Here is a 24,983-nt window from a genome sequence, read left to right on the forward strand (position 1 = left end):
TGTCCTTGTTTGTTCACATCAGAAAATTGGCATGTTTTTTTGTTTTTTGTTTTATTTTTCCAGTTCAGCTGGAAAGAAACAAGCAGCCTGAACCAAGGGACTCAGGTTTGAAAGGATGACAGTAAATGAAAGAGAAGTCTGTGCTGTACTTAACTGTAAGCGTCTTGAAAAAAACCCACATCTATTTAGGGATAAAGGACTACTTCAGAGTGACCAATAACTGCAACCTGAATCTCTTCCTTAAAAAAAACAAACAAATAAAACAGAACCTAAACACTTTAATTCGACCCCCTTTGTTTAAACAAACAAACAAGCTTAATTTTTATTCTGTCCCTTATTTCTACTGATATACAGTAGAAACTGGATCAATAAAACATATTGTTTCTCATCACACACTGACACAATCCGTTTCGTGGACTTCTGACACATTATTGTTTTGAGATGCTCCTAACAAAGAAATGAAACTTTAATCAACTCTCATATAACTCCAAGATAATCTCTAAGGTAAGTAACCAATCTTTCTTTCTCTTTTCTCTTACAAATTTATTGTCACTCACGTTTTGAGAAGAGTCTAGAAGGAAATCAGTTGGGTTTGCAGGCCTGAAGGTACACAACTAGCAGTAATTTAGCATCATCCTCTTGATGGATATTTTGGCCATAAGGGACCAATGGAAGATATAGCTAGAGACATCTGGATATGTGTAGAAATTAATCCAGGAGAGGTGGGGGTAAGGAAATTTAGAATTACATAGGCATAAATTAGTATAGGATGGGATTCAAGTGGAATAAATTTCTACTGCCCATATCTCTATGAAAGGACCTTCTTGCCTCTTTTCTCTCCAGTATCATACAAGTAATGACTTTGAAATAAAAAATATCTCAAAAAAGCAGACACTGCCCATGTCCTTAAATGAATGAATGTCTGATTGCTCTTCTCTCCAGTGTAAACCTCAGAAAAATGCAAAATTCAAGAGATATAACTTTGAAGACTCAGAATGGAAATGGTAACAGAACAGTAAACAGTCCTCTGGAGGATGTAGTAGTTCTTCTCTTCTGGGACAGATACCCAGAACTGGAGCATTAACTCTTTAACTCCCAGGGCACTAGATGATGTTATGATGTGGAACACTGAGAACCAAAAATCATGAAAAGTTTTTAGTATGCACCTTAAAGTGAATGACATCCTACTCTCCAAAAGTTCCATCTATTCATTAGCACCCTTACTTTTGAAACCCTAAAGTCAGAATGCTAACACACATCTTTAAAAGGTAAATTTATGCTACTCTCAAGATCAAAACTCCCATCTGCATTTTTGCTACAAACGATATCAGATAAAAAAATAAATCTATGAAAATATGCTTTGATGTAAACACTTTCCCTCACCTTTAGGGAAAGAAAAGTGTTATTCATCATAAATGCAGTCTATGAGGAAGCAATTTTTTTCGGATCAGTGCCTTTTGTTTGCTACTGCTCAAGAGTGACTTGGATTGTAGCTAAAGCATTATTTGCAAAGGTTGCTGAAGAATATTTCAGTAAGGAATATGTTTCATTTATAGACAACATTAGTTCACATTAAGTCAAACAATATTTTTTATTACCTTTACATTAGTCATCTATTATTTCAATAAAATACTGAGAACTATTAAATATTCTCACTCACAACATTGATGACTCCTGTATGATGTCAAATTTGTCATATAGAAATGCCATTCCTCCATCTTTTTAAGGAAAAACAGCAGACTATCAAGAACAACTACAACACCTTACATCAGTAAGTATGTCTGTATCATTAACTTCAGAGAAAGGCTCTCTGAATTAGGCAGTTACAAACTAGCTGTGAAAGAAGTTTCCTCTTAAGATTGCAAAACCACAGGAAGTCTGATTTATATCTTATAATTTGATCTACAGATTTGCAAATTAACAGTATTACTTCTTAACATCAGATAGATTTCCATTATATTTAAATGATTATTCCTTTTTCAAATATGCCTGCTTAGACACAGTGGCCATGAGCTGCATCTTTTGGGGGAAACATGCTTTAAAATTTTGTTCCTTCAGTCAGAGAACATTCTTTACCTTTCCATTCTACCTTCCCCCTTACTAATGTTACATAGTGTAGTCTTCCCTGTCTATATTTAATATCTGCCTTCCTAATAATCTTAGTTTCCTTTCTCTGTCTCCTACTACTACTTTTAAGTAAAGCATGTAATAACTACAAAGTATTCAAAATCATCTGTTATGTGGAATGCTGACTTTTTCCCAGATTGTCCATTGTTTTTCTGTGTGATACTGATTGAATTTACTTCAGAGGGATGAAGACTAATTTCCCAGCATTCAGTCAAACAGCGTCTAGAGGATGGGTAGATTATCTGTGCTTGATTCACAGATTCTCCCTGTCCCAAAATTACTATTAAGATGGAAGAGAAGCTCATAAATATGTTTTTTATAAAAAGGAAACATAAATAATATTAGAGCAAGGAGTAAGTAGATCTACCATGAAACACAATATCAAAAATACAGCTTTTTGATCTCGGGCTACGTGGACATCAATGTGTATAAAACCAAGATAAAACGTACACATGGAAAAGTTCACAGAATCACAGAATCACAAAATGACCCAGGTTGGAAGGGACCTCAAGGATCATGAAGCTCCAACCCCCTGCCTGGCAGGGCTTCCAAACTTCCATGTTTACTAGAACAGGTTGCCCAGGGCCCCATCCAACCTGGCCCTGAACACCTCCAGACAGCCTGTTCCAGGACCTCACCACTCTCCTAGTGAAGAACCTACCCCTAACATCCAACCTAAATCTTCCCTCTTTCAACTTAAAACCATTTCCCCTTGTCCTACTATTATCAGCCCATTCAAGGAGTTTACACCCCTCCTGATTATAGGTACCCTTTAGGTACTGAAAGACTGCAGTGAGGTCACCCCACAGCCTTCTTTTCTCTAGGCTGAACAAGCCGAGCTTCCTCAGCCTGTCCTCATAGGGCAGGTTCTCCAACCCCCTGAACTGGCAGAAATGCTTTTCTGAATTGACTTCTGCTGTTTCCAAAACCCAAAAACATCTATAAATGTCTCTAAATTCCAACACAAACATGTGTAAATTCTAATTTCATCTATAAGACCTGAAACTCTTTTAGTCAGTGTTGACGGTTATTTTATAAATTAAAGCTATTACATACAGATATCTGGCATTTGAAGGGCATGGGTAAATCTGTGACTTAAACAAGTCCTGAGGCGTAATTACTGAGGATGCTGCTGATACAAGAACAGTTTTGAGAACCACTGTCCCTCTCATTCAGTCCTGTAGGTCACAGTTCTTTTGTTTTTCCCAGCATTAAATTCTGATGACCAAATCTGAGTTCGTCCATGCAAAGCAGCTGTAAAGTGAATGAAAACCAAACATATAATTTTCGTATACCACTGAGGAAATATGCATTGACGTGTCTGAGACACTGACCAGCTTACGGTTTAGCTCTCCAAATGCATGAGAAATTATTGAATGAAATCAGAATTCAAAATGTGGGTTCTAATTCATTTGATCAGACTTTCAGAGGCTTGCAATGACGACTTCAGCAAATATCTTAACTGCCTCTAATTTATTTTCCCCATCTGTAAAATCAGGATAGCAGATGTATCATGGGCTAATTATAATTCAAATTCTTCTGAAGATCTTTTGGAGATCCTGAGGTAGAATGTGTTTTGTAACTGCAAGCATTATTATATTACAGAATAATTAGACATAGCAATATTATCTTTTTTTGCCACTATGATATTATCTTACTACAGCAGCATTTTCTTAATTAGCATATACCCTTGTGGGATCCCAGAACATAGTATTTGACCAATTGTCCTAATTATTGGGGATTCTAAAAAATACATTATGCTGGGAGATTTTTTTAAAATTATTTTAAAACTGGCTTAGGTGATGGAGCAATTATCTTCCTGTACGTAGGTCTAGTAACACTGCAAAAGAAAATCATGCCAAAAACAAAGTCAGAAACTGTAACACATATTAAAAACCTGGGGTACATTATGTTTTATTCAACTATTCTCTTCACGGACCAAGGAAAAACTCAAAGAAAACAAAGGCTAACAAAGTAGAGTATCTATAACAATGCAGAAAGTCATTCCTGTTAGCTCCAATAAACTTCAGTAACGTACAAGGGCTGCTGTAAAAATAATACCTCCTATTTTATGATGTTGGCTCATGACATCAGATGCGGATGTTGATGGCATGGCAGCAGAGGATGAACCTTCCCACCAACATCCCTGCTGTTGCTGTCTGACAGACGGTAGCAGAGGGGCACACTGACATAATGGGTCTGATGTGAAAGTGCAGATGAAGCAAAGGGGTAGAACTGAATTCCTTCATGTGAAAAAAATGGAAGTCACTGATATTCATTGACACTTGCTGAACATTTTTGAAGACCAAGCAGTGGATGTGAGCATGGTGATGTAATAAGTGGTGTGTTTCAGAAGTGGTGACAGCAACAGTGGGTTACCTCCACTGACGCAGACTGTTACAGGCAGAGCATACAGGATCTTGTTCATGATGAAAATGTTTAGCTCATGGTGACGACTGTGCTGAAAGAATAGTGTTCAGTAGCTATGAATTTGCTCTATAAAACAGTATTATTTTGCTCTTTCTATCTGCTGTCATTTCCATGGAAATAAATACTAGGCATTATTTTCAGAGAAATCTATGTACGTTTCATTAGACTCCAAGATGACTGAATAAAATTGTGTGATTTCAGTTACACATCAAGTGAGACACGACATATATTTTCTTGCCTTTTAAAATGCATGGAGATATAAAATGAATTGTTAACATTTTTTTCTGAGAGCAAGACTGTAGAATGTCTGCAGATGAAATTCTTCTTAAAGTCCTCCAAACTTCTGTTTTTGCTTGATTACAACAAAAAACATTTAAGTCTAGTACCAGTCTATCTTTGGCAATTTAAGAGTAAGGAGTTTCATTCTAGTTTCTCAGGAGAAAGATTAAAAAACAAAACAAAACAAAACAAAAAACAACCTGATGCATACAGAAAATAAATAATTAATCTTTTGATTAAAAATAGGACATGAAAATGATAAAGCTAAGTAATTAAAAAAAATAAAAAATCTACAGTTGCCTTTTAAAATACCCAAGAGCAAGAGTCTCTGGAGCTATGATACACTTGTACACTATCTAGCTGTAGGCCCTGTTTTCCCTTTCTTTCTTTTTTGCATTGTTTTCCTTGTTTTAAATCTGATTTTTAGCTCAATTCCTCTCTGTTTGACTAATGTATATAGTTCGGATTAAGCAGATCTTCCAAAAACCTACATAGAATAAGAGCTTTTGATTAAGAAGTATTGTAGTTATATTCCTTCCATTCTAAACATTAGCTAAAATATTCAACTAGTTGGTTAATTCTAATCTACTACTTCATACATCTGATGAATTATTCATAGGTTCATGCAGCTGCTGAAGTACTGCAAAAGTTTAAATTTAGCACTCAGATGGTACACGTGGCAACTTGGCAATTATTATCTTTTGGAATATGACTTTTAATTTAAATTCATATGTGATTGATGTGATATGACATGCTGAGAGTACAACAGACAGTTTAATCAACAAATGGCCCTTATGAATAATGTTGATGGTAAAAGTTCTATTCAATTTCATGTCACTTTCCTCATCCTAAAAATGAATTTCAGTTCTTGTTCGGCTCTTGACATTCAATGTGTTGTTTACTTTCATTACAAAACATCTTAAAACACTGAGGGAGGATGGACAGAAAGGCAAACAGGAAATAGATGATGATATTTATTCTCTTTTCTGAGTTCCATTTTCATTTCTGTTTTATCTTTGTCAGCTTGGACTACATCCAACATTATCTGCTGTTTACAGAAAGGTTTCAGATCAAACCCAGTGATTTATCAGTATGTATATAAATATGAGAGAGATTTGCTCTTACTGGCACATATAATTTTATTTATTGTAAGAGGTTCTAGTAATGGCTAATAAAATTCCTGAATGCATAATAGTTGAAATAACATGGAAATACAGGGAATTTACTTTTACAACACTGGAGAAGGTTTTGCTGTCAAGATATTGTGACATCAAGAACATTCTTAATAAGCAAGGCAGTGGAAAATTTTCACACTAGACTACAAACTGCTGTAAATGTTAACACTGAAATACCTATTTCCCAGAGGAAAAACAAAGAAAGAAAGAAAGAAACAAACAACAAAACAGCAGAGGATAAGCTGTAAGCTACGAAACATCATTCTACCTTTAAGAAAACAAGAAACCCATGTATTATCTTTACTTATGATACTTGCTGGAGATGCAAAATACCTCTGTTACATTAATTTTACAGTAAGACAAAAGAAAGTACAGAAAGACACCAAGCTCTATAGTTGTTTAACATATGCTCTTTGGAAGGAGGCATGCATGTTCTCTTTCTCTCTTAGAAAAAAAAATATATATATATTCTTGAATATATATATATATATTCAAGAAACTAATAAAAATGCTTTGTCATACTTTGCTAGATAAATTGTTTTTACCAGATAAATTCACACTTGAATAGGTTGAAGAATCATTCTGCATACAGAATCTTACTGAGATGTAGGGGCTGCAACCTCTACAGTAGAAATGTAATCTGTATTTGTTATATTCAAAATCATTCTATTGGCAAAAGAAAAAACCTTTTAGGCAAACTAAAGTGTTTGTTGGTAGTATAACTGAAATGTCTACTCAAATAACTACTACTAGTGTTGAATTGCTTATTATAAACAAACAAACAAGCAAAAATATCAAAACCCACTGTGCATCGGTGTGGCATCGGTCTAGGAGTAGGGGAGGCTGTAGCAGATCATCAGTATCTATACAATGATCACTAAGATGAACCATCTTAAGGTTGACAGATTCTCACTTCTTATTTCAAGATCAATTTCATATGTATCTAACACATATTTTCTACCTTATGTAGAGATGTAGTCTCTGACTACATCTGAATTTACTATTATGCTGATTATCTCAGGAGAAAAGGAGGCTGAGGCGAGTTGTTATTACTCTCCATAATCAGAGATATTAGTGAGGAGGCTGTCAGGTTCATTTGTCAAGTGTGATATCACATGAGTGAGCAGTTTCAAATTGTGGCAGTGGAGGTTTACAGTGGAAGACCTTCTCCATGGAAAGGGTTGTTTGGCAGTGGAACATACTGCCTGGGACAGTGATGATTCTAAATGATTCTATAAATCTACCCTACAAGTGTTGGATACTTGTTCTTTGTTCTTTCTATAACCTCTCAAACCTGTTTAGTCATCTGTGGAAGCTAAACTTCTTGATTTATACGTAATTGAGCAGTGATGAGTTGTTTATAGCCCTTGGGCCTCCAACATAAACCTGCGCCACCACTATTATCATCTCATGTACATACTCTCAACACTGTATGCTCTTTTCCCACTGTTAAGGACACTGCTTTTCTCCCGTGCTTTTATGCCACTACACTTCTTCACTACACTAGGATCATAAATAGTTCATTTTACACAGAATAATTACTTCTTAGTACTATCCATATAAAAATTATTGTTATGCTTAACAATTACACAAAGCTCAGCAAAAGAAAAACAAATTAAGAAATAGCCATCTGGCCGTTAGAATATTGTTGTCACAGCTAAATGATCTGAAACAAAGCTCTGGGCAGGCCAGAAGAAGTCATGACATCCTGAAAAGTCCAGAGGCTTTACAGAACTACTGTGAGGCCTGAAATATGTAATAAGCAAGGTCAAAAGGTCAATACTTCATTAACTGAGAGAGGCTGACATTTTTTGGATTGTTTCATATACTCTCAGAATACTAAGACATGTCTAGAACATATGACTGATTTTTGTAGATTAATATAAATCCATATTAATTGACTTGGCAATGTAACTGAATAACATACGACAAATAATTACTGAAGGTTTACAATTTATGATACACTGCTGAAGAAAGAATGATAACTGGATGGCTTATCTACAGTATAAACTGTATAATTATAACTGCAATTTCTGCACAAGAAAATTACTTTGATTAAAGGCCAAACTTTGCCCTTAGTTACATACGCACAGCTGCTACTGATGTCAATTGTAGTTTGTGCATGTGTATCTTAGAGAAGAATATATTTCTGAAGAAGGATGCAAACTGTATTATTATTTCCTTTCAAGAAGCAATAGCATTTTGGAGCTTTACATACTTCACATGTAGCAGAATAAATTGTTCAGTCAGATTAAAAGTCAGATGGAACAGATTCTATCACCTTTGTGGAATAGTACCTATCTTCTTATCCAGTGAATTCGGTAGAATTATGTCTATATATATTAAAAAAAAAACAACAACAAAAAAAAACCAACAGCCCCGCCCCCCTCCCCCCCCCCCCCCCACAAAAAAAACCAACTTTTTTGCAATACACTTGCAGTTTAATCCAAAGAAATCAGATACAATTGGATACAGAAATACAGACAAGATCTTAAACTTCAGAGATCACCACCATCATCATTCAAATCCAAGAGCTGTGGAACATATAGTTACTACTTGGCTGCACCTATAACCTTAATGAAAAACAATCATTAATTACAGAATCACAGAATTGTAGGGGCTGGAAGGGACCTCTGGAGGTCACAAAGTCCAACCCACTGCCAATTAATTGCCTCAGAGGCTGGTGTCAAGCCAGAAACTTTGGGTTCTTTGATCATGGGGCAGTTTACTTGGCGCCTGGTCTGTTGACCATTAATGGAACTCACCTATCTCAAAGGGGGACACTATGATTAGGCACTGAGCAGGAAGTCACCCACAGCTGTACTTTACAATTTAGAGACTTTCAGGTGTATTTTTTCCTTTGTTTTCTTTCTTCAGTATCCCTACTCCTCTTTTACACATCTGCAATAGAACTGTGGGACTCTGAAGTTACAGGAACTCTCTGTGTACTGTGGAGTATAAATGTACAGAGGTAGGAAAAAAGGATCAAGTATGCTTTACCAGCTCGCACAGTTGCATATATTTTCCTCATGCTTTTCCTACTTACACTGTAACAAATACATATGTAATAAACTGCTGTACTCAAAAGAAGAAAAAAAAATGAGATATAGCTTTACTTTGGTTTTAAGCCAGTTATGATAATGAATAAGAGCGCTTTTTGTGCTCTCAGTCCTCGTGCTCGTACGGGAAAAGAAGCTGGCTTCTGCTATCCCTTTAGTCTCCTGGGACTATAATCAGAGATAGTCTAGGACAGTTTTATGGTATTTTCTCAATGTTTCTCTGCAACTCCAAGTTATTTTTTCTCCTGTCTTTGAGTGAGAGTTTCTTTAACGGTAGTGTCATACTGCTGGAAATGAAGCAGCACTTTGGGGCTAATCCCAGCAAAGACAGAAGGAGCAATCAGAGCACTTCTAGTGAGCCATTACAACAGTTCACTGGCTTGTGGAGCTATGGTTTTAGAGAGCAATATGTCATGGCTGACATGGAATCTGATGAAAACAATAAAAATGAAGAGTGTTTGTCAAGCTGAGTTAGCTCATTCCAATGTTGTGGCTTTTATGTCTGATTGGACCTACAATATTTAAAGCTTTGACATTTTTAAGTCTCATGGGAGTGCAGAGTCACTCATGTTAGCAACCATCTTTGTCTACCTTCCAAAACTCTTGAATCAATTAACAACAAAAAGAAATGTGACTTTAGATGAAATATATGATTTTTCTGTAGTTACAGTGAAAACCTTGATGGCCAGTGTGTGCTGATCAAGGTGCAAGAGCACACTTGGTATGTTACACATATAGACAGATCCGGAATGACAAGTACTTTTAAAAAACTGAAGCATGTGAACAAAAATCACTGAGAAGAGGTACGGTAGGGGGTAGAGAAGGGCAAAGCTAAAAAGAACGTGCAAAACAAGTTTGTCATGTTATTATGGAAATATTGTTTCTATGGCAATACCTTGCTGAGCTGATCCACAGAACAAGATTTTAGAAGCAGCGCAGAGCCAAGGATGGGGTAGTTCATTATACTCAGAAATGGTTTGCTCTATCTTTATCTCCTCTGAGCTTTCAGACATGCCTTCACACACAAACAATCTAAATAGTTTACAACTTATCAACTGACCACACAAATGGAAAAAAAATAGGCTTGATTTTTACAGAGTGCCTCAGCTAAAGTTTCTATTAGCCACTGCTGGTATAGTCAGTCTCTCAAAGCAGCACATCCATAAAACAGCAGTGCCTAACTTTGTTAGATTTATATTTCCTGTTTCAGCTGCCTACTATATTTGCCAGCTAGATCACATATTCTAATATGAAACTTCCTATTTTGGAGAAGAAAAAAAAAAAAAGAAAAAAGAAAAAAAAAAGGTAAAGAAATAAAATTAGAAAAAAGTTAATCTGTGATGCATCCAGCTACCCAGAGAGAAAAGGGAGGAACTAGGTATGCAGTAACTTTTGAGATTAGCTACTAGCATCAATGTTTAGGACATGTGTATGCAAGCTGTGAATTTGGGAGCTGTACAGCTCTCTACTGGCATGCTGCTTTACAAATAATTAATTTATTTTGGGTTTAACTAGACAATGCCAAAAAATGGGTATTAGTGCTACATGGTCTACTTCATCAGGCTTCTGGAAATGTTTCTTGATGTAAAGGACATAAATTTACATAACAAAAGAGAAAAAGCTGCTTTTAACTGAACAGAAAAGCAGAATTTTTAAAAACAGAAGCTCACCACCGAGAAGAAAGTCAGTGGGCTGTTTCTGCAAATCTTCTTTATATTAACTTGTCTCCTTGCTTAGCTATAGAAAGATATAAAACAAGAAAAGCATCGACCTGTAGTCCTTTTTGGTATCCTTTCATTTCATTTTGTACTTGCCATATCTTCCTCTAGCTTTGAAAGAAAATACTTTTAAATACAAAGGGTGATCCTTTATTTACTTTTGACACTTTGAAGTAATGACTAATGAACTCACAGTGGAATATATGCAGACATTATAAAATAATATAACTACTGCAACCCGTCTTTCCCCAAAGATTTCCATATAGATTTCTAATACAAGCTGAAGTGAAGAAATGACTCTGTTCTCTCAAAAGGAAATTTAATAGAGATACTGAGTTGTCTTGTAGTAAAATGTACTTATTTATCTGATCCTGAGACAGAGTCTGCTCCCAAAAGCAAAAGTATAAACCAAAAAACATTCACAATAAAGTGACTGAAGGGTTTTGTTGTTGTTTTTTGTATACTACTCAGAGTAAAGTATGCAAATAAAAATAAAAGATCTTAGGGAAACTCTGAATTGAAATGATAACATTTGGCTGAAAAGTTGAGAATAATCAGGTTAACATTCCACTTGGTCACAAGACATTTAGGAATATCAACAAATATACTTATCTTGTTAGGGAAATTGCCTTTGCCTTGAACAACTGCTATCTTGAGATACCGAGAACAATCTCTTTGAACTAAGCTGCTTTCAGAGATTCAAGAGTCATCTAAACACAAGCACATTTAAGTGAAGAGCAAATGAAGATATACTGGATAAGCTTCTTGTGTACTCTGTAGTATAGCTTTAAAAATGGATACTGAAAGATAAAGATAAACAACAGCTGCTAGTTTTGGATGCTAAAATGCTCTAAGCAAAAGCAATAGAAATGTATTGTACTGTTCTTTCTCAGCATTTGAGTTGGAAAAAAGGAACTGCATCTCCAGAAGAAACTCCTGCTTCTCTGGGAGCAGAAAAGGAAAATTATCTAAATTTCAGCACAGCTCAAATCAGTCAACAAATTCAACAGGAAACAAAATTAATAAAGCATTTTAAGTGGAACTGTAATGAAAAAAGAATACTGTTAGCCTTTAAATGTATATCTTCCACTATTTACATTAAAAGCTACAGAAAACCAACCAACCAACCAAACAACAACAACAACAACAACAAAAAACATAAAAGTTGTAGAAAGTGAAAGAGAAAAGTAAAGAAAGATGGGTAAAACAGCACAATTAAAAGTTTATTTTGACAGAGCAGTAACAGCATGAAGTTTATCTCCCTTCATTCACTGTGTTTAGCCTCTGTTTTTGCCACAGCCATCTGGGTTTTGTTAACTGTCAAGATTTCCAGGACTTGAACAATTTGCAAAATAAAATAAAAAAAAAAATCTGTCATAAAATTCTAAAAAATCAAATAAATTAATAACTCTGGAAATACTCTGGTAATTGTTTACTTTATCACTTTATTTTTAATTAAAATATAAATAAATTCATATTTTTTCATTATGCAAACTTCCAAGACAAACCAATCAGCAGTTGCTAGAGAAAGCACTCCTTATCTTATTCCAAATTCTAACTGGCAGCTTAACGTGGTTTTGTACTGCTAAGTCAAATGGAATTTATATACATGTCTAGATGTAGATAACTTTTCTATTAGATATAATTCATTTTCAAATAGCTAGTTAAAACAAGTTCTTCAAAATTTTAAACCCTTTAAATAAGGTAATAGGGAATAAACTTTCAAAAAGAAAATAGAAAACATTTTCAAAGTACCAAATCATAGCATTCTGTGTTTATTATGCTTTTGTAGTCTTTAGCACCATGCAGTAAATCCTGTACCGGAATTTTTTGCATTCAGAAAATGGTATACATCTCTCTTTCCTTCACTGATTAGTATCAACAAGCAGGTAAGGAGATACTGCTTCCACGTACTTCATAAAAGAAATATAAAGGTGGATTGTCTTAATACTGCAAGATTTCTTTTGTCCTTAAAACTGTCTCCTAGAAAACAAGAACAAAAATATTCTTCCCCTAAAACAGGCTGTATACTACATTATTTTCCATATGAAAAACATAAACATAATGGAGAAATATTGTTCCAAAAAATGAATAAATTCTTACCTCTGACAATTAAGGAAAAAAAAAAAAAAAAGAGAGAGAGAGAGAGAGAAACAATTTTGGAATCATTGTAATAGATGAGTTGAAAATTCTCCACAAAAAGAAAAACTGAAAAGTTTTCTGAATATGGGTTTGTACATCAGAGGTTCGATGGAATACAAGTGCCTTCGAATTGTCCTATATCTTAGGGATGACAAAGTTCATTCGACATACTGAAGAACGAGCATCAGAAGTTTATACTGAATTTGGAAGTACCAAGTTTCTTCAAGCCAGAAGAATCATTACAATGATGTCAATATACAGCCATGCTGATGTTCCCACTTGGAAAGAGTGAGATGTATCTAAACCACCTCAACAATGCATAAACTGATTCAGGCCTCTACAGCAATTAGGCACAATTATCAAATGCTCAGAGGAACCACAGCACACACAAAAAAATCCTATCAATCTAACAGGCTTCACTACAATATTGAATATAGTACTAGGGACAAACAGAAAGACACATCACATCATTCTTATGGTTTCTGGCCACCAGTGGTGAAACTTTCTGTAGCTGGTCTACATGGAAAAAAAATTACAAAATACACGCACACACACAAATAAACAACAACCAGAAACACAAAACACATTTATTGTTCTTTTCTCTTTTATATCTTCTTTTAGCTTTTACTTTTCATAAAATTAAGCTCTTTCAAAATGCTTTATCCTTTGTACTCCTGTCCCTACCTGTGCCAAAAATAGTTTTTATTTTCTTATTTGAAATTAAAAAGCAAATTATGTGTTTTGGGTTTTTCTGTTTGTTTGTTTTGTTTTTTAATATACCTGGTTTACAGATACACTTTCTTGGTATTTGAAGCTCAAAGTGGGTATACCCCCTAAGCAGAAAGAGTTAAAGAAGTAAAAAAGTTAAGATTACAGTAAAACTATTTCGAATTAAAGGATACCTGGAGGGCAATATGGCAATAAAACAAATTTCTGGAGACATGAGAGGGAATGGAAAGTTCCAGGAAATTTGCTTAATTCTCTTAATATACATATTTTTTTTCTCTTTTGGCTTTAGAAACTTTCCAATTCTGGCAGGAGTCAGAAGAGCTGCACTGCTATAAAAAGCATTTCTACAGTGTTTCATACTTGACCCTAAGAAGGAAACACTATAGATCACCTCAATTAATCTCCCTAACTTTTTCAAGCTAGTTGTGAAAAGTTTCATTGAACTGGGAAGTTTGGAGATAATTAGTTGAACCTCCAAGACATGGATCAATAGTCTGAATTGTTATGCCCTTAAGATTTTTTAAAGCATTGTCTTAAAATACCATAAAGCTCTGAAGTTCTTGGTGCATAATTTATCAAAACTATTTTCTGCAAGTCTCTGTATGTACTGCAGAAATATAGAAGAGAACCATAGAATTGTTAATGTTGGAAAAGACCTCTAAGACCATCTAGTCCAAATGTCAGCCCATCCCCATCATGCTCCTCTGTGCCACATCTATGTGATTCTGGAACACCTCCAGGGACAGTGACTTCACCACTTCCCTGGACAGCCTGTTCCAACACCTCACCACTCTTTCTGAGAATTTTTTCTGAAGAACCAAATTGATGAAAGTAGTAAGTCTTACTGATCTTGACAGCACTGCAGGATCCTTATTTTGACTTCACTGAGCTGCTGTAAAAGACATCTCAGAAGTATGATGGTTTCTTCCAACTTTTTCTGAGTAAGAGAAGGTGCTTGCCATGACAGCAGGAGCTTTAATTTTTGGTAGAACGCATCCCAGGTATATTTTTTGAAACTTTTTTCCAATTGCATTAGGAGAATAAAAAATTTAAGGATTTTATAGAGAAGAAATTTCATAATTTCAGCATTTATCAGAAGTGCTTATGTCTTTATCTCTTGAAAAGAAGGAACTGTAATTATTAAACAGCTTCTGAATTTAGAAAAATGTCTTCAAAATAATGAGAATTTAAGATTTCAGTTAATATTTCCCCTTTTCAACCTGTCCTTTAATGATTCCCTTCCACTGTTTGACTACTTAGAAAATCATAACTGCTGTTTGTAATTCAATTTTAACTGAAATACTCCCTTAGAAGAGACCATATATTTTAGCATGTATTAGGAAATCCGGGATTATTTTTTTTATTATGTTTGGTTGCAAGCCAGGGAAACAAGCAAGAATATTCACTTCTGAGGTATATAAAGAATTCTATGAAGTGGCTCAGTCTCTTATAGATTTTAAATTTTCTGAGGTCCCTTTGTTCATCGTTAAGCACTTAAATACCCTCACTAACCTCATTCTTAGGAGAATAAATTTTTGTTAGAGGTAGATATCCGAGTGCTCAAGCCCCATTTATAATGGAAGGTAGTCTAAATCTCTTACATGCTACTGAAAATATGGCCCTGATGAATAGCATTAAGAGGAATTTTCTTCTATGAGAATGTTATTCAAAATTATCCACTATAATAAGTGGATATAAAAGAGATTTTCTATTTCTTCAAAAGAATCACCTCCGATTCTTGTCCCAGTTTTTCAATCAGGTTCTATACTACTTGTACTTAGCAGTGAAAATATAAGAAAGCATTTCAACACAGAATAATTTATGAAAATCAACTGGTTGTTGGATTACTGAGTACAACCTTTTCCCCATGGCAAACCTCAGTGTAGAACAGGCTTTTTCCTGATACCCATTTGGAAATTATCTTCTTACAGCATCTGGCTCTTCTTTCATGGTGCACGTCTGAGAACAATCTGCCTCTCTGTTTTCTTTCTATGTAGTTAAAGAGCCTTCTCCCAACTAAGCAAACACTTTTCACTCTGTCTGTTCTTGTCCATATGCTCCAGCCCTTGCTACCTCGGCACAGGACACAGCAATCCAGACATATTTTGCTAGTGGCAAACAGAGAGGAAAGTTTATCTCCTTCAGCCTGCTGGCTGCAAGCCAGGGTGCTGTTGGTCTACAAGGGCAGGATGCTGGTTCATGATCTTGTAGACTTCCAGGACTCAAAAGTCCTTCCCTGCAAAACTGCTTGCGAGCTGGTATTTCAAAAAATATTGGTGGTCTTTCACGTGTCATGTAATGGAGAACAGAATTGTTTTAACTGAATATTAAGGAAAACATGCAGGAAACAGTGTGTATCTTCTACAAAGACAAAACTGTGGAAAAAAAGGTTTATTTCAGTGTCCTAAGAAAAAACTGCTTTTCAGATGATCCAAACTATCATACTGCTGATCAACAAGAAGTTTCTTTCAAAGAAGCTACAAAAGAACCTTACAGAATATACAGTAAAATATAAAACTGGAAGATGATTTTCCTACCTTCATTTTGCATTCCTAATTTCAATATTAGAAAGTTAGTATGAAAAAGAAATTGCTAGAAAGGCAGAAGACTATACACTTGATGTCTAACACAGCAGCAATTTACTTTAAATCACAAACAAACTAGACAATTTCACAGTGGTTAAGAAACACAGATAAACCTAGAACTAATACCTCCGTGAAACACATTTCTTTCCATTTAACAGTTTCTGCGGTGATGCAGTATCAGCTTTATAGTTAAAGCATCTCCAGACTTTTTCATTCTTGAATTCCAGATTCAAGGGCACTTATTTAAACAGGAGAACTTATAAAAACCTTAAGAAATAAGGACATTCTGTTCCCTAATAATGAATACATGTTCCCATTTATTGCTATTTGTATTCTTATTATTTTAGTGTTCACATTATAAGTTTCATATACTCTTAATTGGACTGAAAAGGGCCCACATTATGTCATATACTTGCATGAAGCAGAGTCAAATTTCCATGCTTTTTATAGAGAAATGTATTTTCTTCCTTCCAACTGACACCATTATATATGAATCATGATAGTTGGAGATTACAGTTCTGTTGTATTTTGTTCTAAAGGACATTTTTATTTTACATTTTATTTTTATATCACTTTTCATAGTATTAGTTATAAAAGTGTTCAATACCAAGATAAACATTGCTAGTCCCATTGAACGGATGTAATCGGTACTGAAAGCTTATGGCATGAAATGAAATATCAATAAAGACCATGACAGCCTAGTAAAAATCAGTACATTCATTTCGAATTAATATACTGAGCACAAACTATTGTGGATTGACAGAACCTGGAAACAATTTTATTTTATTAATTAGCTACCGATGATTTTTCACAATAGTAACAGGTGGGTAGCCTTGCATATTTATATTTACTTTAAGCCACGTGGTAGAGATTCGTCTGTCCCTGTTCAATCTTTTTTATTAATTTGAAGAATGTCATTAAAAAAATCCAAAATAACTCTCAATACAACTCTGCACATAATTCTCTAACTAACATTGCTATAATTGTTTTGTAGTCTTCTTCCCTAAAATTCTGCACTATTTTCTGTCATGTAATTTTAATACTTAGTGTAATATTCTTCAGTAATAAGTCAGTAGAGTGACGAAAAAGTCCAAGAAGTATGATTTCTCATCATTTGTACCAAGGGATGGTAGTAAGGAAAAAAAGACAGCTTTAATGCTTTTTAACATGCTATGGTTTTAATAAAGCCTCATAAACAGATGTATCTCTGAAATTTCTCTCTCTAAACTTAAGATTTAGATAGGAAAATAGAATTTTACTAAAAATGATGGACACTTCAATCAGACTCCTATCTTGAAGCTGAAAAAAGAAAAAAAAAAAAAGAAAAGTTTATTATAAAAAATATAATATTCAGTCATTTGTGGTATATAAGCAAGGTGGGACAGGATAAATCAGAACTATCAATACAATTCAAACCTGGCCCCCAAAGAAGCCATTTCAGAAAGAAGGAATATCCTTTATTCTAAGAGTAGAAAATGAAGAAAGGGGACAATGGTTGGAAAGGCATCCTATCATATCTAAAGCTTTTTAAGAGAATTAGTCCTCTTTAACCAATTTTTGGCCTGTTGAGTAGAAGTTTTGCAGTCTGGTACCATCTGTATGAATTCCTGAGCATTTATATTGCTGAACTAACTGCAGTTAGTTCCCGAGTTACCTCATTACAGCCCTTGTACACTGTGATAGAGATAAAAACATTTTTAAAGGGGAAAAAAAACCAAAACAAAACAAAAAAAAAAAAAAACCACCTAAAAACTGCACAAGGTGCAGTTCTTAACTGAAGCCTGGTGCTAAAACATTTTGTGCAGCTGTACTGACATCATTTACAGATATACATAATACTTCCACTTATTTCTGTCCTCCCCCTTCTCAGCATTACCTTACTGCCTCAGACATTGTCACCTTTGACCAAAAGAGATATTTTTGCTAATCCTTGTTTTCCAAGTGCACAATACAAACAAGCATAAGAAAAGTTATTTGAGAAGACTGTAGTAGAATTTTAGTCTACTGCAAGAGCTGTACTAGGATAAGGAGGGAAACATAAGGAAGTTTTAGTACTGAAACACTGAATTTCTGCTTCTAGGTAAGTATATTTGTTTCTTACATGCCAGAGCAGCTGATTATAAGAAAAAAGAGTGTGAGAAAAAGTGTCTCAGTGCAAAGAAGCCTGACAACTGTATAATCACCCAACATAACAATTCAGGAAAGATCAAATGGGCTCACTATGCTTGGAAGAATACAGGAGAATATTACTAATGCACATTTATAAATGGCAGGAAATAGTCTGCAGTAGACAGCCAATTCAATGAAGTGTTAAATGTTCCTTCCTGGATCCTCAGGGAACCCATCTCTTCTTGAGAATATCTACAGAACTTCACAGAACTGAGCAAAGTAAATATAAAAACCTCCTGAACTAAAAATAGGGTATCAACTCAACTCTGAAAAGGACTAACAAAGTATAAAAAAATATAAAAGCTCTTTATCATTTGACAATTGTCTTCCTTTTAGATGACCATCAAGTGAAAATTCATTGACTAATGCATGCTACTGAGTTAAATAGCTTCACAAAATTCAGCAAAGGCAAATGCCAAGTCTTCCTATGAGAAGGAATAACTCCTTAGATGTATGGACTTGCTGCATCTGGAAAGTATGTTTGGAGAGGGCCCTGGTGGTTCTATTGAATGTCACATTGACTTGAAGAGGCACTGAATCCCTGACGCAAATAAGGCTGCACTGGTTAGAACACTGCCAGAAGGTTGAGAATTATCTTTTCCCTCTGCTTGTCCCTGATCATATGCAACAGTTCTGGGCACAAAGACGATCGATAAGTTGGAACGGAGGCTGAGAGGGCCGAGACTGCTCAGCCTGGAGAAAGTTCAAGGGGTTCTTATCTATGTGTGTAAATACCTAATAAAGTAAGAAAGAGAGAGACAGATTCTTCTTAGATGTAACCAGTGACAGGAAGTCAATGAAGCACAACAAGAAATTTAACTTTAAGATTTTCTTTACTGTCAGGATGGTCCCACAGTGGAGCAGCTTGTACAGAGAGGCTGTGAAGTCTCTATCACTGGAGATATTCCAAGCCCAAATGGACATGGTCCTGAATAAACCACTCTTGCTGACCCTGCTTCAGGCAAAACAGCTGAAAGATGATCTCTGGAGATGTCTTTCTACCTCAGCCAGACTACAGTTTTATGCTTTAGTGAAGAATTTATGCAACTCTTAAATCTCTTTTCTATAAGATTATCTCTATATTGTATCTCTTTCTTCATGGTTCCCTCACATTAAACTTGTCGGAATGACAGATGACTTCATAGTCCTAATTTTTTTTTATTTTTTTTTTATTTTCTTTACCTACCTAATGTGCACAGTACTGCATAAGTCCACATAACCAATTCTGTCAAACAGTGCTAGCTCCACAGCTGCTACACTCTTCTTGATTTCTACCATAAAAACTTATTTCACAGCTACATTAAGTGAACTTTTTCACCTCTCTCTTCTTTGTTTGGTGTTCTATTAGTTTGTTCCGACATCCTGATTGATTACTTGCAGTACATTTCTACAAACTAGAGAGAGAACCCTGGTAACAGACATATACATGACAAAAATATCCATTACTCTGATATTCCTCAGCTGATGTAGTTGTTGGAGTAATAAGAACACTGGATGAGTTACTGTCCCTGTCATGGGTCATAAGAGAAACAAAGACTACAAAAGAGGAAAACTTATGTTTCTAGAAACTCTTTTGAATATTTGAAAAATAAATATTTGTTTCAACAAATTCAAAGATAGAGATATGACAAATAAATACATATATAATACATATATACAAATATGTATCTAAGATATATCAGAGTTAAGGCAACCTCCTACAAGTGAAATTTGGAATTTGATTACTGCAGCAGGTAGAATAGCTGATGAAACAGTTTCTAAATCTAACATCACATGGTCATATGCTGGTGCTTTTTCATTTGAATGCAGCATGATTAAGAAGATCTTAAATCTTGAATGAAGTGCAAGTTGTTTCTTGACCATCTGACTGCTAAGGGTAGCCAGTATTCTGGTCTTGAGAGAAAGGTTGTTTTTTGCCAGAAGTGCAGAATTCAGCTTGATCTGATTAGGGACTCTGCTGGCTTGGACAAGGGCAAGGTAGGCTGTTCATGTGGAAATGGTCCAAGCATCAGATCAATGGGAACTATCTCGAGCCACTGCAACGTATTCAGCTTGTCCTATTTCTGGAAAGATCTGTTGCAAGTGAACAAGTCAGCTTTAGATGCCTGTTTGTTGCCACAAGCTCTAAAAAGTAAAAAAATAAAAAAAAAAAAAAGAAAAAGACAACCTAACCACTGGGTATGAGGCAAACACAGAGACAAGTTGTAAGAAATCCAGGTTAGTCAGGACATGATGATTCCAACTAGTATGAAGCTGGTCATAAGATTACCTGATTGAAGAACTGCTCACAGCTTGTCAGAACTTCAGAGCTCTGCAACAGAATTGAAATGAATATGTAGCAGCTTTCATTATACAGAAGTAAAAATAATTGACATCGACCACCTGCTGAGAGAACATCAGCACTAATGTAATGTACTTCAATTTGCAGAAGACAAAAATGCTTTGTCACAGTGATGAACAGATAATACTATACACTTGACTTACGAAAGTGTCTTGAAAAGCTGGAGTCCTTGAAAAGAACACAGAAAGAAAATTATGCTCCATGATAATTTTACTAAGCTCGCCACTTTGGCAGCTAAGATCTTCATGTCTCTTTATATGCCTAAATACGTTATTATATATATGCACATCAGACTATTCTAAATGCATTACTATACATATTTACACAACTGTGTATACATATCTATATATATGCATACACATATTTGTGAATATACACAGAAATACTGGCATATTCATACACAAACTAATGTGGTCACAGTATATATTTATCTAAAAGACAAGTAGGCAATCACAATGAAAGGTTAAGAGGAATTTTAAGGAGTCCATAGTTCCTAAAAAATCCTAAAAAATCTTCAAAATGAGCTAAAAAAATTCAAAACAGATGCATACAGTTATGTAAGTCTATGCAGAGTCTCCAAGTGCATGAAAAGTTCCAATAATAAATGCTTAAAAAACTCTGTATACTCTGATAAAAGAAGAATTCAGAGGAAGAGTACATTCTGTACAGCTCTCTAAAACTGCCAAGCAAATGCAAAACTAGCAAACCTACAAAGCACCCTTTGAAAGCTATTGATATAAATTTCTCCAGAGAAAAACAGGTCACCAAATTCCTTAAAACCCAGTCATTCCTTAAGCCAACAGCAATTAGAAGAGAGAATACACTTCATTATTTGCCTTCAGAAATCTGACTGACTGAATTCATTAAAACTTTAGACAATACTGATTAATAAATCTACATTATGGAATCACAAATAAGAATTTGAACCAAAAATGCTTAAAACATTTCAATGGGGATGAAATAGGAGACAAATACTTGTCAAAAAGTTTGTGATCTTTGAAAGCAATGGATTACAGGCTTATGTCTTTAACAGTATATTGTCATTAAAAAAGAAAAAAAAAAAGCCTCCCAGCAGTCCTGACTGTAGACTCTATTATAATAAGTGTTGAAAGCCACCAGCACTACAGTAAGCTCTTCTGAAGAAAACTAGACAAAACAAAACAAAAAAAAAACAAAAAAACAAAAAAACAAAAAACAAAAAACAAAAAAACAAAAAACAAAAAACAAAAAACAAAAAACAAAAAACAAAAAACAAACAGGTAGTAATGAAACAGAATGCTAATCGTTATTTCAACTAGCAGGGTACCTTCCAGTTTATTTTTCCTTCACCTGATGTATATCTTACCTATAAGCAGCTGCTTATTCTACTCTTAGCATGAAAACAACTTCACAGAAGACACCTTTCTTCCACAAAATTTTCATGCAGACAGACATGTTCCGTCCTTGTTTACACATAGGTAAGAGTAGACTTCGGATATGTTTGTTTTATACCAATCTTCTGTGCATATTATGTTTTGTCTCAAGGGTTTGAGTCAGTTTTTGATAGGCTTTTATTTATTTATTTATTTATTTATTTATTTATTTATTTATTTATTTTTAAACAGGAATTTATATAAATAACATTATTCTTTTACTAGATGCAAGCCCTTTTAAAAACAAAACAAAACAAAACAACTTTTAAAATTATTTTATTTTTTAGCATAGACTTTCTTTTTATCTGCATCACTGTGGATGTCTACATTTAGAGACATTCCAAATCCTTCTATTTTATCCTGTCTTTAAACCACTGTTATCCACCGTAAACATCTCATTGGGTAAGTTTGATATATGCATTGCAGGTTGTACAACATATATCTTAGATAATATTAATTTAGGAAGGGAAAGAAGATCTTTCCATCACAAGAGATCAACTGTGGTGGACACAAGTCAAAACTAAGGACTGGAGTTTTGCATGTAATTGCTGTGAATACGATAGAGCAGTGTTAGAAGTCAACAGAGGAGCAAAGATCAATACAAACATTTTGAATCTGTTTCAAGTACATACAGGCTGTCAATATATATTGAAATGTTTGGTTGGTCAATATTTCTCTTCCAAGGGAACTTCAGTAAAGAACAGTCAAGGACTTTGACTGAGAAAACCGCACTGGATTATAGAAACAAAGTATGACAGAATGGTGGAGGAGGGGGAGGACCTCTGGAGGTCAGCTGGTCCAATCACTTTGGGCAGAACTACTTGATACAGCTATTGCAGATCTCCAAGGAGGATTTTCTACAGCCTCTTTGGGTAACTTGTGCTAGTGCTCTGTCACCCACACAGTAAATGATGATCACTGATCTCAGATCTTTCTTTAGATGATCACTAGTATTGTTAATGGCCTTAGTGCATTTCTAACTAATCACTGTGAGTTAGAAAGACATCATCATTCACATTTTTAGTCAGCAAGTAAGTGCTAACTAATTTACTGCAAGTTGAAAGTGATTTACTCAAGATGAAGTAGTAAACTGAAGTCCCAATTTTGGAAATATTATTTGTCTAAAAAAAATACTTTTTTTTCAGTTATGAGTGACTGTTTTAAATTATGGAAACACTGACATATATAAATATGTGATAAAAAGAGGTTATGATGAAGCATTCTGCAATTCCATTCTGCAGATGTCTTCTCCATTTAATATGCAGTAAAGGAAAATATTTACAATAACAATTGTAATGTTTTTCTTGTGTGAAAACAAAGAAATATCAAATAAGTCTTTCATGAGAAATGAATACAAAGCTTGCATCCTGGATATGAAATCTAATATCTATATGAAGTATTACATGTCAGTTGGCTTTTTTATACTTATTACTATGCATTTCCAGCTGGAATTAAATTCTTATGTACTGTAGATGGGAAATGTTGTATGCACACTGGATCATTCAGACTTTTATATAAACCACTATACTGGAACAAATCTGTTCAGCACTCTGTTTTTAACACTAGCCAGTGCTGCATATTTCAGAGGAAAATGCAACATACCCATGGCAAAAAGTAATGGAGTAATCTAGCTCCTTGAAACGTATCTTTGTGCTCTTGTCAGTTAAAGATTAACTTGTCCCTGGAGGAGTGATGGTTATGACTTTAAGGATGAAGGACTGAAGCTTCTTGTCTCAAACTAGAATGTGTGACAAATATAAAAAGAAATATACTCTGCAAATGGGTTGTTGTGATTATGCCCGCTACAGTACTTTTTTGAAATATATCATATTTGACAGTATCAAAGAGAAAATACTAGACTGGAAGTCTGGTCTTGTCTGTTTCCTATTTCTCCTAAAATACAGAGAATTACAAACTATCCTTCAGCCATACACTGTATTATTTTATAAGTATAAATGTAGGCAATGGTGAGAAGGATTCATTTTTGGTAATGAACGACAGATTAACCATGAGCCAGCAGTGTGCCCTTGTAGCCAAAAAGGCCAATGGCATACTGGGGTGTATTAAAAAGAGCGAGTCCAGCAGGTCGAAGGTGGTGATCCTCCCCCTCTACTCTGCCCTGGTGAGGCCTCATCTGGAATACTGCATCCAGTTCTGGGCTCCCCAGTACGAAAAAGACAGGGATCTCTTGAAAAGAGTCCAGCGGAGGGCCACTAAGATGGTGAAGGGCCTGGAGCATCTCCCCTATGAGGAGAGACTTAGGGAACTGGGCCTGTTTAGCCTTGAGAAAAGAAGGATGAGAGGGGATTTGATCCAGGTTTATAAATACCTGAGGTGTGGGGGCCATAGTGGCGAGGCTGTTCTCTTTTCAGTAGTGCATGGGGACATTACTAGGGGTAATGGCATGAAACTTCAGCATAGGAAGTTCTGCACGAATGTGCAGAAGAACATCTTTACGGTTAGGGTGACGGAGCACTGGAACAGGCTGCCCAGAGAGGTGGTGGAGTCTCCTTCTCTGGAGGTATTTAAGACCCGCCTGGATGCCTACCTGTGTGATGTGGTGTAGGGAATCTGCTTTGGCAAGGGAGTTGGACTCGATCTCTAGAGGTCCCTTCCAACCCCTACAATTCTGTGATTCTGTGATTAGCGTATTTACAATCTTGGGGAAAAAAAAAAAAAAAAAAGTAAGAAGAATATGCAGAATAGTAATATGATTTTACTTGATGATATTACATATATGTGTTGATTAACTTCAAAACTATAACAACAAACACAGCCTTTGAGGGAGAAAGGGGACACTGTATTTCAATCATTTAC

At 35.1% G+C, this 24,983-nt stretch overlaps 1 protein-coding gene across 2 annotated transcripts in view; it reads right to left on the reverse strand.

Moving 5' to 3' along the window:
* Positions 1-24,983, reverse strand: part of IL1RAPL1 (interleukin 1 receptor accessory protein like 1) — a 652,915-nt gene that overhangs the window by 383,860 nt on the left and 244,072 nt on the right. The window contains exon 3 of one of the 2 annotated variants that reach the window (XM_085549854.1): positions 20,683-20,724. The exons of the other annotated variant lie outside the window; for it this stretch is intronic. The gene's annotated coding sequence lies outside the window, so the exon portion shown is untranslated. The remainder of the gene's footprint in view (positions 1-20,682; positions 20,725-24,983) is intronic. 2 annotated transcript variants of the gene reach the window in all.

This window comes from Coturnix japonica, chromosome 1 (assembly GCF_054131305.1).
Source record: "Coturnix japonica strain WE chromosome 1, WE-NBRP24, whole genome shotgun sequence".
Taxonomy (NCBI): domain Eukaryota; kingdom Metazoa; phylum Chordata; class Aves; order Galliformes; family Phasianidae; genus Coturnix; species Coturnix japonica.